This window comes from Canis aureus, chromosome 33 (genome assembly GCF_053574225.1).
Source record: "Canis aureus isolate CA01 chromosome 33, VMU_Caureus_v.1.0, whole genome shotgun sequence".
Lineage (NCBI taxonomy): Eukaryota > Metazoa > Chordata > Mammalia > Carnivora > Canidae > Canis > Canis aureus.
Genome location: NC_135643.1, coordinates 22855379 through 22873880, shown reverse-complemented (window position 1 = coordinate 22873880; position 18502 = coordinate 22855379). Strand labels below are relative to the sequence as shown.

At 37.6% G+C, this 18502-nt stretch overlaps 1 long non-coding RNA gene across 3 annotated transcripts in view; it reads left to right on the top strand.

Annotated features, from left to right (window-relative positions):
* Positions 1–282: 282 nt before the first annotated feature.
* Positions 283–18502, top strand: part of LOC144303753 (uncharacterized) — a 53140-nt gene continuing 34920 nt past the window's right edge. For all 3 annotated transcript variants that reach the window (XR_013370727.1, XR_013370728.1, XR_013370729.1), the window contains exons 1-4: positions 283–363; positions 4911–6356; positions 14156–14364; positions 14471–14596. This is a non-coding gene — a long non-coding RNA (uncharacterized LOC144303753). The remainder of the gene's footprint in view (positions 364–4910; positions 6357–14155; positions 14365–14470; positions 14597–18502) is intronic.

Below are 18502 nucleotides of genomic sequence, written 5' to 3'. Positions count from 1 at the left end.
AGCTCAGAGTTGAGGCAAGATAGAATTCAGAAATAGAATCATAGTGTGTTAGGCTCTTCTGCTTCAGAAGCAGGTAAGGTCTTAGTTAACCTAAATGAAGATAGATAAAATGTTCTTGGTGAATAATAGAAAGAGGGTAGTGTCCTACTAGGACTAGAAAAAAAAAAAACCTGCTGGTGTTTGAAAGAGGAGATGGGAGCAGGTGATGAGGAAAGGGGGCTTGATGGTTTCCCAAGGAACGGAACCCTGGGTTCTGTTTTCTAGGTAGATTCTGGGGAGGCAATTAGAATGACAGATTGTGAGGAGGTCCAGGCAGAAAAGACTACGGAGAGCTTCACGTGGATTTCTTCTGTCCCAGGCTTGGTATAGAAATGATATACTGGAATACTTTTCTAACTCTAACATAATGATTCCCCCGAGGATCAGGTTAAAATACAGACTCTTGTTCAGTAGATTCAAAGTGGAGTCTGGGATTCTGCATTTCTACCAAGCTCCTGGGTAATACCAAAACTGCACACTTAGAATGGCAATGGCATAGAGCATTACTGGATTTGGATGGCAGGAATGAGACCCCCAGAAGTTGTGTGTGAGCTGAATCATCCTCTGCAGACTTCAAACGTCATCTGAGCAAGTACCACCCATCACCCACCTCATCCAAGAGTCCAGCAAAAATTACCTTACCCTTTTTTCACTCTTCCCTTTGTCAGCAGTCAGCACCTCAACCAGTGACATCCCACAGAGGTTAAGGCATTAGAATCCCAAGGTTTTGCTCTATTCTCACAGGATGTATCCCATATGGACACCATTAAGGCATCTTTTTTTTTTTTTTACAACCATTAAGGCATCCTATGATACTCTTAAACTCAAGCAAAGGAACACAGAGCCTTGGAAACCCAGTGAGATGGTCATGACAGAGAAGTCCTCACACTCATACTTGTGAATCCATCCCCAAACCACAGTAGTTAATATGTTCTTAATGAACAACGAGAATAAAACATTGGCTCTGGAGCTCAACAAACCACAGTTTGCATTATGGCTTTACCAACTCGCTAGGAAAATTAAAGATATTCCTTAAAAATATCTTACAGGGGACCGATTATAAGTCTTCCTTCTCCATCAGTGATTGATTAGTGACTTATTGTACTTCTGCCTTTAGGCCATTTATCTGTAAAACAAATTCATTTTTGATTTTAAATGGTTCAAAGCCAAGGCTATTTCTCTTAGTTGTTTTGATCTCAAAGGAAGTGATAACTTGATATCAAGGCTTTCTTATGATTCAGATTTAAACAAATCAGATTTAGAGAAAGACAATAAATAATGTTTCTGGAAGCTCTGGAACCAATTTCCTCTATCTTGATCCTTCTCTGTTTCTGGTCATGAAGCATTTTGTTCAGGAAATTCTGTCACATTTGTTTTAGGGAAGGTAAACCTTGCTATAGATACATAATCACTGGCATTTAAAAATATTTAATAATTCTTTGATTACATAATTAGGTTAAAAGGGTAGCTGTGGGATTAGAGCAACAACCAAGATGGCCATAGTGGAAAGGAAACACCCAGTGTTTCTGAAGAAGTACTACCACGCCTCCCTTTCTAAGGGAGTAGAAGGCACTTGCAACAACAAAATTAGTGACAAGGCAAAATAAACTTTCCTATGCTGAACTAGAGTAGGAAGCACTTTACATATTTTCCTTTATGACAGAAGCAGCTGTATCAACAACTAGTGCTGAGTGATGGTAATCATCACTCGAGAAAGCCAGGGGCATAGTTTTATGAAAAAGGGATGAGAAAGACATCCCTGGGAGAACAGAGAAAGGAGAATGTGTGCCCAAACTCAGAAACTGGACTTAGCATCAGAGACAATAAGCAAGTTTGCTTGACACGAATGATGCGTTCAGATGAGAATAAGTGATGAGGAAGCCCAACTGAGAATGGATGGGTTCATAGGCAGATTTCTCATCATTATTAAGAATTTGAATAAGCAAGGAATTATTGAAGTCTCCTGCAGGTGTTTAGGCAGAGAAGCAGTATCACTGCAATATATTTAAGGAAGATGGTTTCTGTGGTAGTGTGCAACATAGATTGATGAAGGTAGAGATATCAGGTTTTTGTGGTAGACCAAAAAGCAAAGTGATTACCATCTTTGCCGCCATTTTGTCTTTAAAGCTAAAATGATTATGCCTGAGATGTGTTTCAGGCATAAACCTTCCTTGGATTAGTTATTGGGTATGAAAAGCAGATAGGGCTTTCTCAGCCATCATGTAAAATCAGTACTTTATTGTTTAAGAAGTGATGGAGAGAATATACCCTTCAGTGAGGGTTATAGGAGGAATGGGAGGGGAGCCATTCGACCTGTGACGGATCACAAAACTGATGTGCTTGAGAGGTGGTATCTGGCCTATTTACAGGTTTTGTTTGCATAGCACAGTGTTGAATTAAATTCAGTGACTAAAGTCAATCCACCAGAGACCCCACTACTCTTGTCTTATGTGTAGCGATATAACAGCATCATTTTACCTACCTGGACTCAAAATGCATTTAAATTGTGACCTCTGTCAAGTATATTCTTTGAGGTCCTGTTTCTGCAGTTTTACAATGCTGTGCTTCTAAATGGCAGCAGACTTACAAAACTTGCCTTTGCCTTTCATCCTGTGGCAGCATGGTTACACAGCTCCCACACACAGATCTTGCAATTATGCAAACTTTCGGGAGTCAAAAAATAATGTTTTTCTATCAGTGTGTGGGTAACAGGAAGAACATGAGGATTCTCTTGAAATGCAAGCTAGAAAGGAAGAGGCAGAAAGTAATAAATCTTTTTTTAAAAATGATTTTGTTTATTTATTCATGAGAGACACAGAGAGAGAGAGAGGCAGAGACACAGGCAGAGGGAGAAGCAGGCCCCCTGTGGGGAGCCCAATGCGGGACTGGATCCCAGGACCCCAGGATCATGCCTTGAGCCAAAGGCAGATGTTCAACCACTGAGCCACCCAGGTCCCCCAGAAATCAATAAATCTTTGGCCATGAGGTTTTAGTCAAAAGCAATTTTTAAAGAAAATCCGTTCCAGTAAACAGAGTGACATGAGGAAAGGTAGAATCAGAGGACATGATCGGATATGGTTTTAGTGAGAAAGGGGTCACATACATGACCGGCTATGGTGTTTGGAGGCCTCTCCGGCAAACTCAGCAAGTGGCTGGAGGAGAAACCTAATGTTCAGGAGAGGGCGAAATCACAATTTTTTCTTTCGTGTTGGCTCAAATCTTTCAATTTTATGGTCCTGTCTTGCTCAATTGAAATGACGGGGAGGAAGCTGCCGAATGGCTTATAAAATCTGGAAGATATGAAGACTCTTAGCCAGATTGAGGAAAGGTACAGAGCAAACCAACATGAATGTGTAGCCGACTCATTTCTGGCCAATCAAAGGAGCATGGCCAACATTTTCTCTTGGAGCAAAATAAAGTTTTAAAAAGGCTTAATTTGTTAAAATACATCTTCACTGGAAGGAGTCTTGAATGGGTAGTGTGTGCATCCTTTCTTTATAATCAGTAAAAGAGTACCTTTTTTTTTTTTTTTTTCTAAAAAAGCAAGTCTAAAAGCCACTATTTGCTTTCAGATAAAACCCTAGAACATCCTTAAGTGGATTTTGTAGAGTTTAAGCACTGCCTTCCCTTTGTACTACATTACTGGCTATTGCATGGGATTTGAATCCTTTATTTTAACCATTGCTTTTGTTATCAAGGGTACAGAGTGAAACCACATTTCATAATATCAGGCTCTATCTGCCGGGACTCCGCAGCTTCAGAAATCTGGGTTGGTACGAGGAAACCTGTGTTCAAAAGAGTATAATTATTTTGTACCAAGGCAAGAAGATGGGAGTACACAATGTAATCAAAATTCTTTCAAAGTACCCTATTTAGATGCTCAACTTTCTAATACTCTAAATGCTTAAGTATTACAGCTTCAGTATTGCCTAAGGATCAAGGAAATTTTATGGGGAGTCAAATTATAGCTTTCTTTCTAGGACAACACACGCACAATTTAGCCAAGAAGAAAGGGGGAATGCATGAGAACTTTCATTTGAAGATGATTTTAGATGATAGCATCTTAATTTGTGGATCTTGTACACTCTTATTTTGAAATAAAATCAACACATATTGAGTACCTACAATATATCCAATACCATGATTAGTGTTTTGGCTTATACAGTGTAATTATTCTCTCCATGTCCTGGAGGGTAGATATCACTGGGAGCATTCTCATTTTAAAGATGAAAAACACTGATGCAAAAGGAATTTGCTGAAGTTTACACAGTTAACAAGTGGCAGAATGGGAATTTCAACTCCAACACTGATATTTATTCTGCGACATACAGAGATACCATTGTTCAAAATGTTTGTATTTTGGGAGAATTTTGTAGCATTTTTAAATAGTTGAATAATTTCAGTGTACTAGATTTCTAACAGCTTTACTAGTTTTTCCAGTTGTGTATGCTTGTGTGTGTGTGCACCAGTATTGCAGAGTTTGGGGAATATGCTGTTTTGTTTCACAAAACATTCACTATTTTTGGGAAACATTTTCTTAATTGTCATCTACCCCCGACTTAAGTGTGGGAGCTGGATAAATGAGATACCTTCTAAATTCAAGTAAGGTATCCCCTTTTATTTCCAAATGGAATGTAACCTCTGTAGTCTGCCTCATGTACTATTGCAAAAGCTTTCTGACTAGTTTATTTACATCTCTTTTTTTCCTAATGCAGTTTGAATGCTGCCATATTAATATTTATAAAGCTGTGTTGTTTGAATTTTCCTCCTTACTCAAAAATTTTAGTGACAAAAAAAAATCCCACATGAGAGTTCCAGCTTTCCTCGATTTCCGTACCTACTTAAAGAGATTTTTGTCTTTTCTTGTTTAGTTCCTTGTTCTTCATCCTCTAAGGAAAGAAATCTCAACTTGGCCTTCAGGAGAGCATCTACGTGAGATGATGAAGCCACCCTCATTGTTTTCACTAACTTCTAAATAGAAATAGAAATCATAGATATTTATACATCAAATTAGATAATTGTGTATCATATTTTAGTTGGTGCTGATATCTTAAAACATCACTTAAGCTAATCACCACTTTGTACATGGTAGCTATTAATCCTATCACTAGATCTTGTTATTTAATGTATGGATAAAAGACATATTTTACTATAAAGTAGCATTAAAAAATTATTTTGCAATGTTTCAATATATTTGGTTTCCTTTGTAGTCCAATGCATTTGATTTTAGGCATTTAGAAAGACTTTGTTGAGATAAGGTCCGTTATGAGACTGCTGTGAGTTCAACTGCATAAAAACAGTTATAAGCTCCTGCTATAAAGAGAATCCAATCTTTTCTAGGGTCTCCAAGACTACATCAAACAGAATGGAGGGGGAAGCACAGGAAATGGGAAGGAGGGAGAAGAGGGGAGGAAAGTAGGAAGGTGAAGGGGATAAATAGCCAATGTGGTATGCATCGGGGTGAAGTGGAGGATGAAAGGGGGTTAATATGGAAGGTAAGAAAATAGGAGAGGGAAGGAAAGAGGATTTTTATAATTGGTTTTATTATAAATGGGATCCCTTTTAATATTCCTAGGAAAATAGAGAAAGGAAGAATTTCTTTAATTTTGGTTTGCTTATTTCTGAACTGCTCCTCTTTTCCTGACTCTATTCAAAATTGTATGATGATGGCACTGAGATTTATTGCAGTTATACCTTTAGTGGAGTGCCAATGAAGTTCTTCAGAGAACATTCAAGTTGATTGACCTGAACCCCAAATTGTGCCAGCCTTCCATAATTATATTCATTCAGTTCCCACAATGGGTCCTCTGTTTGGGTCAAGCAAGCTACATCTTTTCCTCTCCCTTGACCATCCTCAAACATATTTTAAGGATGTACCTCTGATCTTTCTAGATTTTCTACCCAAATTGTCTCTTTTCATTGCTTTATACATTCTTCCCAAGGACACAGGCCCAGCTCTTCTCCCCCCATAAAATCTTCCACAGTGATTACAGACCTAGTCTTAATCTGGAAAGGACCAAATAGTGAATATTTTAGGTGCCTAAACAAGTCTCTGTAGCAACCACTCACCTCTGCCCATCTCTCACAAAAATATCCATGGAAAATATGCAAATAGATGAGTGTGGCTGTGTTCTAATAAAGTTTTATTTATAAAACCAGGTGGTGGGTGCACCAGGATGGCTCAGTGGATGAACATCTGCTTTTGGCTCAGGTCGTGATCCCAGCGTCCTGGGATGGAGTCCCACATCTGGATCCTCGTAGGGAGCCTGCTTCTCTCTCTGCCTATGTCTCTGCCTCTTTCTCCGTGTCTCTTACAAGTAAATAAATAAAATCTTTAAAAACAACAACAACAACAACAACAACAGGTGGTGGGCCAGGTTTGGCCTACAGGTGATAGTTTGCTGACCTTGGCTCCAGATGGTCATGATTTCTTCCTTTCTCTGAACTCTGTTAACAACTATTTTAATAACTTCCCATTTGGTTCTAGTTTACAGCCTCTTAAACTCTTAGTTATATTTCTCTACTAGAAGCTTTTCCAGAGATTAATTTGACACTGCAGATCCTATTGTTGAAGAAAGAAATTAATAATGTATTGCATGTCAGTGAGATAGAATATGTTAGATGTACATGTTTGTATAAATATTTCTAGTCCCCTGTGTCTGTCAATAATGCAGCTTCAATTACATGTAATTGCCAATTTAGGCAAAACAATCCCCTAACAAGAAACATTTTTTAAAGCTTTTAAAACATGCTGATATTATTGACTTGCACCTCAGAGAAGAGTTAACAACCTTTTTTCCTGCAATGAATTTTTTCCTGATCTTACCTGATTGAAAAACTCATTAAAGTTAAATTATTTGTTTCACTATTATGTTTTAGTGAATTTTACGGGATGGCTTATTAGAGTTGTCATAAATGCTGTTATTTTCCAGAAAGATGGAGTTTAGAATTAAAAAGCCTAAATCTGAGACCCAGCTTCATCAGTTAACTTTGCGATGTTAGGTGATCGTTTCATATTTCGGATCTGTACTTTATTTTCCATAATGACAGGACAATATATGTATTTACTATCTTAAAACAGACAATGAATGTGAAAGTGCTTTGTAATGGGTAAAATAATATAGATATCACATATTGTTGATGATACTATTATAGCATTGGGGATTCTTTCCTTCAGTGTATTTTTTTAAGAACTAGGCCTAGAATAGAGGTAAGGAAAGTGCTAGGTCCATTGGTTTGGCATTCTGGCCACACCTGGTCCAGAGCCCAAGTGAAAGGAACTTGTTGAAGATAAATGAAAAAAATCAAGGTCAAATCAAGAACCCTCCCCTTGCCCCTGAATATTTATTTTCATTTTTTAATTTTTTAATTTTAATTTTTATTTTTTGAATATTTAGATAGACTTAAGAGAGTGAGAAAACCAACCATAGTCTATGACAGTACCTAAGTGGGTCTAGATTAGGCAGGCTTGATGGGAAATATTACACTAGAAATATGGAAAAGATGTACTTGACTGTTGGGTAGAGAACTTGAACTGATTCAGGAGAACCATTCTGAGAGCAATCAGAAAACCTGAAAACAGGACTCAACTCTGGCAGGAATAAAGGATGGGGGGCCAACCATAGGTAGAAAAAAATTAATCCCAGAACCAGGCTTTTCTGGTGCATCAAATTTGTAGAGGGCAATCTTGGATGGGCAAAACCTGGTCAGAAGCCCATTATTTGATGATGTGGGAGGCTGCAACTTGATTCTTCCATGTTTGGATAGAGATGGTATGGTTTAGAGGAGAGAGTGGAGCTCTGGAGCCAGACACTTTGTTTGAATCTCAGATTTGTCCCTTTATTATCTGTGTGATGACAATTTTTCCTAAACTTCCTGCTTTTCATCTGTAGGATACTGTGAAAAAGTACCTAATTCAGGGCCTGGCATGCAGATTGCAGGAAATAAATACTAGTTCTCTTTAAGACAATCTGCATCTGGATTTAAGATACTAAAATATTATTTCCAAGTAACTTTCTGGTTTTATGAATGTTCCTCAGATTTTTTTAGACCGGCGTGTCATTTTTGAGCAGACTTCAAGTGGCTAGCTGAGTATTATGGGTAGCTAGGAGGAATTAGATGGAATAAGAACATTTAGATTTTAGAAAGGTTTTATTTTTAAAAAAATTTTTGTCTTTAATTATAGCTTGAACAAGACTGATTTCCTGTTTTAGATAGGTACACCTACTGGAAAATGTGTTAATTTATGCATATCAACTGCAATATATCAAATTTTCTTCACACACTTCACATAATGGCTTTGCTGTGGAAGCCATTTTCTGAATTCAATGTAAATTGAAAATTTGAAAGCCCAGTGTGAGTATTCTTGTTATGCAACAATTTTCCATCTGTTAACTTAGAGTTATATACAGAAATTTCCTTTCCATTTTTCTTTTTTTTTTTGTCTCCTAGACACTGACTATAAATAGACTTATTAGGATTAACTTCTATATTCATTTCCTGAAGTTTCTGAAGTTTATTTCCTCTGTGGCATTCTCTTACATTCCTTGAGCTGAATTATTAAGTGAAAACTTATTAGGTTATTTGCTTACAAGCATCTCTGTGTGATATTTTCATGTTTTGAAGCAGATAGGTTGTTTCATCTGTAACAATGTATGTAGGTAGAAATGTTAAGTCAGTATATTATTATGTTTTGTCACTATGTATTAATCAGACTCTGAATTGTTTTAGAGGACAATAATAGTTCTTGCTAATTTGTTTTTTTTCATTTTAAAAAATATTTTTATTTATATATTTGAGAAAGAGTATGAGAGAGAGAGAGTTGCGGAGAGGCAGCACGAACAGGAGAGAGAGAGAGAGAGTGTGGGGGAGAGGGAGAGGCAGCCTCCCCACTGAACAGGGAGCCCAGCACGAGGCTGGATCCCAGGACTACAGGGTCATGACCTGAGCCAAGGGCAAACAACCTACTGAGTCACCTAGGTGCCCCAGCTCTTGCATTTTAAACAGAATGGTAATTAATTAGAGACTATTACGAAGCTCAGAGAACCATGGAGAGATCTGGAGAAACAGGTCCTAAGGTGTCAGGAGCAACATTAGAACCTCACTTGTAATCTCGGTAGTGATTGTTGCTGCCACTGCCAACCTCAAAACAATGACACTACTCCAGAAAAACTGTTGCCTGGCTGCCTGCTTTTAGTAGCTCAGCAGGTACATCTGGTTGATGTAATATATGGCACATGTCTTCACCTTAAGTGTAAAGAAAACTAGAAAATATTTTTTCTTAAAATTTTAACTCGAGAGGGTAGGATTCAAATTATAGGAACTTATAAAAAGTATGGAGAGACAAAGTTTTTGAGAGAGCTTTGAATGACATTAGTTCACTGTACTCTGCTTGGTCTTCTCAGTGACAGTGGAGAACACTCTTTTAAAAATTCTTTTGAGGGGCAGCCCCGGTAGCCCAGCGGTTTAGTGCCACCTTCAGCCCAGGGTGTGATCCTGGAGACCTGGGATCGAGTCTCACGTCAGGTTCCCTGTGTGGAGCCTGCTTCTCCCTCGGCCTGTGTCTCTGCCTCTCTCTCTCTCTCTCTCTCTGTCTCTAATGAATAAGTAAATAAAATCCTTTCTTCTTTAAAGTTCTTTTGAAAGACAAAAAACTCTTCTATTATTTTATTTCCATTTTAGGACTCATGAACACTGTTTATGTAAACATGTACAGAATTGAATTTCTCATTCTTTTTTTTAAAGATTTCATTTACTTATTCATGAGAGACACACATAGAGAGGTGGAGACATAGGCAGAGGGAGAAGCAGGCTCCCTGTAGAGTGCCTGATGTGGGACTCAGTCTCAAGACCCCAGGGTCATGACCTGAGTTGATGGCAGACACTCAACCACTGAGCCACCTAGGCATCCTGAATTTCTCCTTCTTGCCTGCACATCACCCAACTAGTCCCTCATCATTGCTCCTTCTGACAGTAGATGGTGTCATTACTCATTGAGCCATTCTTGCTTTCTCTTTCTCACCCTTCCATCCATCACAAAGTCTTACTGGTTCAAATTTTGAAATATGTATCAAATGTATTCACTTCTGTTCAACTGAGCTGTCACAACCCTTGCCCAATTCAACATTATCTCTTTCAGACTACTGCACTAGTTTCTTAATTATCTCCCTTCATTCCCTTATTTTATTAAGATTAACCCTTCACCAGAGAAGATGCTATATACTTCACATCCCCCATACTTTTCCATATAGTACTTTTTAAATTACATTTTTCTATACTTTTAATTTAATAATTATTTTTGTAGGTTATAAAATGTGTGTCTTTCCCACCAGATTGTAAGCTTCTTTTTTTTAAAAGATTTTATTTATTTATTTATGAGAGAGAGAGAGAGAGAGACAGAGAGAAAGAGGCAGAGACAGGCAGAGGGAGAAGCAGGCTCCATGCTGGGAGCCCGACGTGGGACTCGATCTGGGACTCCAGGATCATGCTCCAGGCCAAAGGCAGGCGCTAAACCACTGAGCCACCCAGGGATCCCCCAGATTGTAAGCTTCTTGAGAACAGGTGCTATGATTGTTCATTGATTGGCTTCTTAAATACCACACAGACACCTAATAAATCTGGTTTAAAATGTATGAGATTAAGATTACATACCACTTTGGAGAGATTACATCAATTTTTCTGAGTCTTCTCTCCATGTCTTGGAAAGTCTTAAAAAATCTTTATGCAATGCTGAATCATCTGAGAAGAGAACACTGTTTTTTAATTTAATTTTATTTTTTTACTTGAAAATTGTTTTTTTTTATGAATTTATTTTTTATGGGTGTTCAATTTGCCAACATACAGAATAACACCCAGTGCTCATCCCGTCAAGTGCCCACCTCAGTGCCCATCACCCAGTCACCCCCACCCCCCGCCCACCTCTCCTTCCACCACCCCTATTCGTTTCCCAGAGTTAGGAGTCTTTCATGTTCTGTCTCCCTTTCTGATATTTCCACTCATTTTTTCTCCTTTCCCCTTTATTCCCTTTCACTATTTTTTATATTCCCCAAATGAATGAGCCCATATAATGTTTGTTCTATCCGACTGACTTATTTCACTCAGCATAATACCCTCCAGTTCCATCCATGTCGAAGCAAACGGTGGGTATGTGTCGTTTCTAATGGCTGAGTAATATTCCATTGTGTACATAGACCACAGCTTCTTTATCCATTCATCTTTTGATGGACACCGAGGCTCCTTCCACAGTTTGGCTATTGTGGACATTGCTGCTAGAAACATCGGGGTGCAGGGAGAACACTACTTTTTAATATAAATGTCTGTCTTTAAGCAAGTAACGAGGAAGAAAAGTTATTCATTCTAGTCAGACCAGCATATGTTTTTTGTTCATGAATGTGCCTCCATGATTACTTAAACCAGAGTTACCTACCGTTTTATTCTCTTTTTTTTTTTTTTTTTTGTTTACACATTGAGTATTTACTATGTGTCCAAAGCTAGGGATGAATATGTAATCTCACTTTGCTCACAACCTACTGGAATACCTTTAACAACCACTTTATAGGATTATCTAATACATAATCTATTTCTAATAAAGAATAAATAAAAGACTTTATAATGGAGTAGTTAATTTTGCTGGCACAAACTAGGAAAAATGTAAAGAAAAAAGATATTTCAGACGGGGGTAATAGAAGTTGTACAAGTACGAGAACTCCATTGAGTAAATGTGGTTGTGTCTCCTAATTAATAACAGACAATTTAAAAAAAAGATACCAGATATTCCTTTAGGCCAGATGAAGAATAGTTTGAACACTCTGCATTGTAGTGTAGTCCTACAGAGAATTTTCTTCTAATAGCAATTGGTTCTGTGCTTTGGGTTAGTTTTCCATTAGTGTTGACAGTTTGATATTTCTCTGTCCATTCTTGCTGACCACATTCCCTTTATGATAGTCTATAGAAATATTAACTGGTTGGGCAAGAGGAAGATGCCATCTGCAGTCATTAAACACAAGTTGCCTTCTTTGGGCAAGACCTCTCCCCACTCCTCAGCCTCTTCAGGGACACACATTATAAGTCTCCATTTAAGACCAGAACAATATGGAGTCATTTTAATCTTGTTTCCTTTTCTTCTCAAATCAATTACTAGCACTTGTCCATAGGAAAAACACCATAGAGTTAGATTGACCCCAGTAGAAATCCTGGGTTGGCTACTTCTGACTAATAATGTTACTTATTTCTCTCAGATGATTTCCTCAACCAGAGAGTGAAATGGGATTACTTCCTTACACAGTTGGCATCATGATCCTAGGAAACTGCACAAACAAAAAGTGGCAGTTGGTGCACAATTTTTATGTTCGCATTTCCCTTTACTTTTATAGTAATGCATTTGTAATTGAAGCAATCCATGTGATAAACTAACCCTATCCTAAAGCTATTGCTACTACCCATTAGATTAAGACATTCTTGGTGGCCCTTTAACACTTACCACAATTTCAGTAATCTTATGTTAATTTGACCTCTGAAATCCAGGGGGTAGTGACCTGACAACCATAGTCTTAGGTCCCTGCGGACACCCGATTTTTCAATCAGGAACATGAACTCTAAATCAAGAGATTAAGTCAACTTTATGTTCCTCCACCGGGCTGCAGACATGTGGCTTATGTGAAATAGATGCTGAATTCCTGTTAAAAAATAACTTTTATATACCCATCTTCCTTCTCCAACCCTAAGCAGGTGACAGCCTGTGGCTGGGAATTGCTATAAGGCACCAACTCTCTCCAATACAATGAACGTGTGAAAAAAAATGAAGGAAGGTTGTGTTTATTCTCATCAGCACTTATGCCAGCAGATTACTCTCTCCTTTCTTCCCTACACTGTGTCTCTCCCCATCTTCCCTTCTGTATTTAAGAGGAATGAAAGCAAGACTCTGCCGATTTCTTTTGAGTTTGATTATTCTGACTGCTAGGCACCTGCTTTCTGCTTCTCCTTTTGGGTAGAAAGCATTAAGCCTCTCTTCCATTTGCTTTAAGATGCTTTAACAGTCATGTCAGTAGGATGTAATTAAAAAAGACAAGAACAGCAGGGAAAATGCCAGACAATTACTGGGAGACAGTGGGTAAAAACAAGGTAGAGACAAACTAGTTTGTATCAAAAGGAATTCTGATTACCACCATAGTTATTATTGGTATTTAACATTTACTGAGCACCAACATGGCGTTACACACTGTACAGAACATAGAATTAGACCCTTTTCTAGCCAGAAAGTATATTTAAAGAGCTGTGAGCTACTTCCAAAGCTGCTAGTCACAGACGATATTCTCTTGTGAGGAGGATTGGAGGTTTGAGTTTTTAAAAGGAAATAAATGAGATAATAAAGTAAAAAATGCTTTTAGTGAGCACCCAATACAGATTAGTTATACTAAGGGGGAAGGGAGGCCAATAATTCACAACAGCATTGGGTCTCCAAGTGGAGGTGCTGGCCTCCTTCTTATATAAAAAGCTGAATTCTTCAAAATGTGCCTTCCTTTCATGAAAATGCCCTGCAAAATACTGTGCTAGTTTTTCCTGAGAAAATGTTGAATCCTCTTTCAAAGCGCTCAAACAATGTTACCAAATGTAAATATTTAACCCTAGATAGGCCAGATAATTTTGGAAGTCTCTTGACTTGGCAAAAGTGTATCTTTTTTTCTCTCTGTGGATCCTATACCTGGAAGAGTATCTGGAAAATAATAGGTGGTGATAGAATGAGTTAGGAATAAATAAATGAAAATATTTTTAAATAATCGAACTAATCAAAAACTTGTGTTCTAAATGTTCCACATGGAAAGCTATTTAAAACACATACACATTTTAGCCAGCCATACCAAGCCTCGACAGTGCCATGAAATGTGATACATGCATGTGGGAGTGATATGACATGTGAGAGCCAAGAAATCTTCTTTCTGTTATGTTTGCTATTAACCCCACTCTTGTTTAAATCTGGTTAGTTTGCATTTATCTGGTTACTTTGAGACATGAACTCATTCTTATAAGTGTATTTTCAGACAAATAAAACTCTCTAAAGTCTTGAAACTATTTTGGATGGCTATCTTTCCAAAATATGTATACATTGCCTTTCTTTCAGAGGCACAGCATATTCTGTTCAGTTTTGATCTGCACATTCTTGGAGAAATGTTGGAAAATTGGAGCAGATTTAGAAAATAACTTTCCACAAGCTTCACAGCCCAGGCCACAGATCCTGAGCTTGTTACCTTCCCAGCCTGCAACTCTGAGACACTGAAAATTCAAAATTCCAATCTGGTATTCCAGGTGGTTTATAGGATGTTTGTCTAGGTAAGAAGATAGAATGTATTTTATTTAATGAGGGTTTTTTTTTTTTAAAGAAAACTTGATTTATATATTTTAAATAATTTTGGCTCTGTCAATATTCTTGTCCTAGAATCTGCAAAAGATAGGCTAGGCCTGTACTTGTCAACATGAGCTATCCTCAAAACAACAGAGAAGAAAAGAGTGTGATTATAAACTCCGTCATTACAAGTGACCTTCTTTCTCTCCATTTCCTTTAGTAAGTCAACAGTGACTGAAAAAACTGGAGATTAACCTAGCACAGATGTTATTCTTTATACTGGACATACTCGTACTTAAACGGAACTCACGAATACTACAATGTCTGATTCTCTGGAGTATTTTCTGTTGGCTAGGATAGCATAACTTTTGGACAATAATCATTAAGAAAGGCAAGTCTTAGAAAAAACAATTTGTCAGGGTGAAATCTGTATTACTGTAAATCATGAAGATTTCTGAGAATATTTGCCAGTTATTTTTTAAGTTAAACTTGGATATCTATGATTGCTATTCCCTTAAAAACAGGATAAATTGACTAGTTTCTTTCTCTGCTCGTCCATAAATATGAAGAGGTAGTTGGGGCACTAAGGTGGCTCAGTTTGTTAAGTGTCCAACTCTTGATTTTGGCTCAGATCATGATCTCAGGGTCGTGGGATAGAGCCTCTCATCAGGCTCTGCACTGAGCTGGAGCCTGCTTAAGATTCTCTCCTTCTCCCTCTCCCTCTGAGCCTCCCTGCTCCTCTCTCTCAATCTCTGTCTCTCACTAAAAATAAAAATAAAATAAAAAATTAAGAGATAGCTCTGATTTTGTAAGCTAATTAAGTAGATAGAAGTGAATGCCTAGAGTGGTTTTTATGACATATTTTTCCCGGAGTTCCACCCTGCATTTGCTTCCCACACTCACTGAAGCACTCACTGTTAGTCAAATATAAACATAGATTATGGAAAGAAAAACTGCATCTTTCTCCCATTCAATGGCTCAGCTGAATGATATGTGCTCTTTAAAGAGTCCTCAAACTTAAATTCAGGCCCCACAATCCACTACTTTAATCAGAAGTCCCTCTCAAAATGGAGGGCCGACTTTCCCAATTGGTTTTCTGAAGCTGAGTCATAGGTGAGGTTCCTCTTTTGCAAATTGGAAACTTTCAAAACCAAGTGTTGTTCCCAAGTGACTCCCGTTACTTTTCAACAACACCTTCTTGGATTATTATTTGCCAATGATGTAATATTATGGGACAGAAAATATACTGCTTTGAATACAGTTTGGTGGAGATTAAACATTTTCTAATGAACTGTAAAGTAAACACTTAGGACGGGAATTGGAAGAACAATTTTCACAGAAAATGAAAATGTGTGAAAATTATTTTTACTGCATTAGTTCCCACTCCTCCAGTATTTTGAATATTTGCCAAACTGTGTGAATAATTAGTCTGGTTTTAAAAGCCAAATATGTTCATTCGGTTGTGTGTGAGAAATAAATTTATTTTGCATTGCTTATTTCTTCTTATATTCTTACACAAAGTAAACATTGACCAACTGGCTGGAATACTGTTATGTGATCTACCATGAGGTGGTCCTAGACTCGTAGGATCATAGATTATGCTTAGCTTTTCAATCCCTAACAAAGCTGAGAATCACAGGTGGTAGATTTGAAAAAAAAAAAAAAAAAGCCAATTTAAAAGAAACTCTGCATTTGATACAAGTGGGGGCACACAGGGATTTTTTTTTCCCTTGCTTTGACAAACATGGAAGTACTATTGGTTTTAGAGTCACACCTACGATTATTACAAAGATCATTCGGAAGTCCCAGGCATTGCTATTGACTGTCCCATTATCATATTGTGCTCACTTGTGAACTGTTTAGTATTCTTTCAGTTAGATTACAAAACTGAGCACTCCTATAGGGCAGCTATAAGGTATACTTGTCCATGATTGATTCTCAAAGAAGCCTGTTCAACATAGCAAAAAAACCCAAAACAGCAAAAATCCTGAGTGCTCCCATGGTCCACGTTCTGAGCATGCACACTTTCCATTTACTTGTCCATAGTTTTCATTCAGCCATGAAAATGAGCTTTGAAATAAGGAATTCTTTTACAGGGTCAGCCACGTAATTTTAATCAAGAGACTTCAGAGGCAAGAATGACCTTACACTCCTTTTTTTTTTTTTCCTTCAGATAATTCTATGTTGGAAATAAATTTTAGGAAAACATAAAGCAAATGTAGTACAAGGATGGAACTTGAAAGGTGAAAAGGATGATTGTGTTATCATCGAAAGTAATATGCTCTGATTTAGAGATTGATGTGAGATTCAAAGATCAGTGCTATGTTTTGGATATAATGGTGTTAGAACAGGCCAGACCTGTGCTTATAACTGGTTCTGTGCTTGAACCCTAGTGTCTTCAGTATGCACAATAATATGTATGTAATAACACTAACCAGGCAGATTTACTCCCAGGATTAAATGAAATAAGGTCCAGTACCCAGGATAAACTAGTTGCTCAGCAAGCAAATGTTTTTTTTTTTTTTTCATTTATATTGAAAGTAGTGATAAAGAAAACAAACCCATTTTCTTTATCAAAAAGAAAAATTGGAATTGGAATTTATTCCAAAATTGGAATAAATCTCTTCCCCCTAAATCTAAGAAGGCTGTTTATAGTGATTCAGAATAAATAGAAAATATCTATTATATCTCTGATGAGACCATCATATTTCCATGTTTAGACCATTACAGGTAGTCTCATGGGAGGGCAATCCACTTTGAGATTCAGTTTAGTTACAAGTTATTTCTGTGGATATTTTAATCTTTTATGTTGTTAATCATCTCTGTAGACTGAGAGCCTGTTGGAAATTTATTATCATAATGGATGTGCTTTGCTTATTCTGGCATTCTGGGGCAGTTTTAGTGAACAATGAAATTTTGGAAATCATGAAAATTATAAAATATAGATAAACTGGAGCTGCAGTGAGTAAACTTTAATAACAATCTGAGCAACAGCCTGCAAACCAAGCTTGAAATCCTGTCATAGAGCAAAGGACATGAACTCTAGCTCTCATTTTCTTTGTAACTCAGCCAAAAGCATTATTTGTGATTCTCATGTGAGTAAGTGCATCACTGTGACCTTTACTAGCTTCGCATTTGACAACATCTTTCATGTTTATCTTTTTTTTTCCTTCGATATTGGTGTATCTTCCATATATCTTCCCCTTCAGAGTCTTCCCTATCCATGAATAGCCTTAATTTTCCTTTCTGCATCTAGCTCCACCAACTCTTCTCTTCCATTGTCATCTATGAAAGCCCATTTCACTGTGTGATCAGCAAGTCCTTGAAGTCGGGGGTTGAGATTTTAGATTCCATGGTAAATATCCTGTTTCATCCAGCAATAGTCTATTACATTGAACTCTAGAAGGGAAAAGATTGACTAATATTCACATCCTAACTCTCTATAGGATTATTTACTGGTGGTTATCTCAATATCTTTTAAATACACAGAGAGGACTGGATGACATAATCAAAGCTATCTTGCCATTATCCTCTCAAGGAGTTGATGATGGAGGGCCTAGAAGAATAAAAGCACTACTCTAGCAAATCACAAAATATCTGCCCGACGTTTATTTTCATGCAACATGTTCATAAATATATTTCTAGAAAAGGCAAAGCTCTAGGCCTTTTCGCACCTCTAGATGCTTTTCTGGTCTTGGTGAATACTCAACTTCTCTAAATTTTGGTTGATTGTTAGAATTATTAGCATGAGAAGCACAAACTTGCTAATGACTTCCCTGTGATCACACAGAACAAGGCAGAAGGTGTTAGGAATAGAACTGAGGACTCTTGATGTTTCGTTTCTTGCACTAATTATTAAGCACATCTCCTTCCTCTCTATTAGCTGTACAAAAGGTGTCGCTGGTAAACCATATGTTTATCAGGCAGAAAATGTGCAGCATGGTCTCTCTCCTCACTGTCAGTGAGCACAGCGTTTAAAAAGCACAGTTTTGGAACAGTAGAGATTCAGAATGCCATGAGGCTGTTGCAGCTACACCAGGCTCAGAGCCCCGGAGGTGGAAGAGAGGCAACTGCCCCGGACGTGGAAGAGAGGCAACTGCTATGGTTATGTGAGCTTCCTAACCA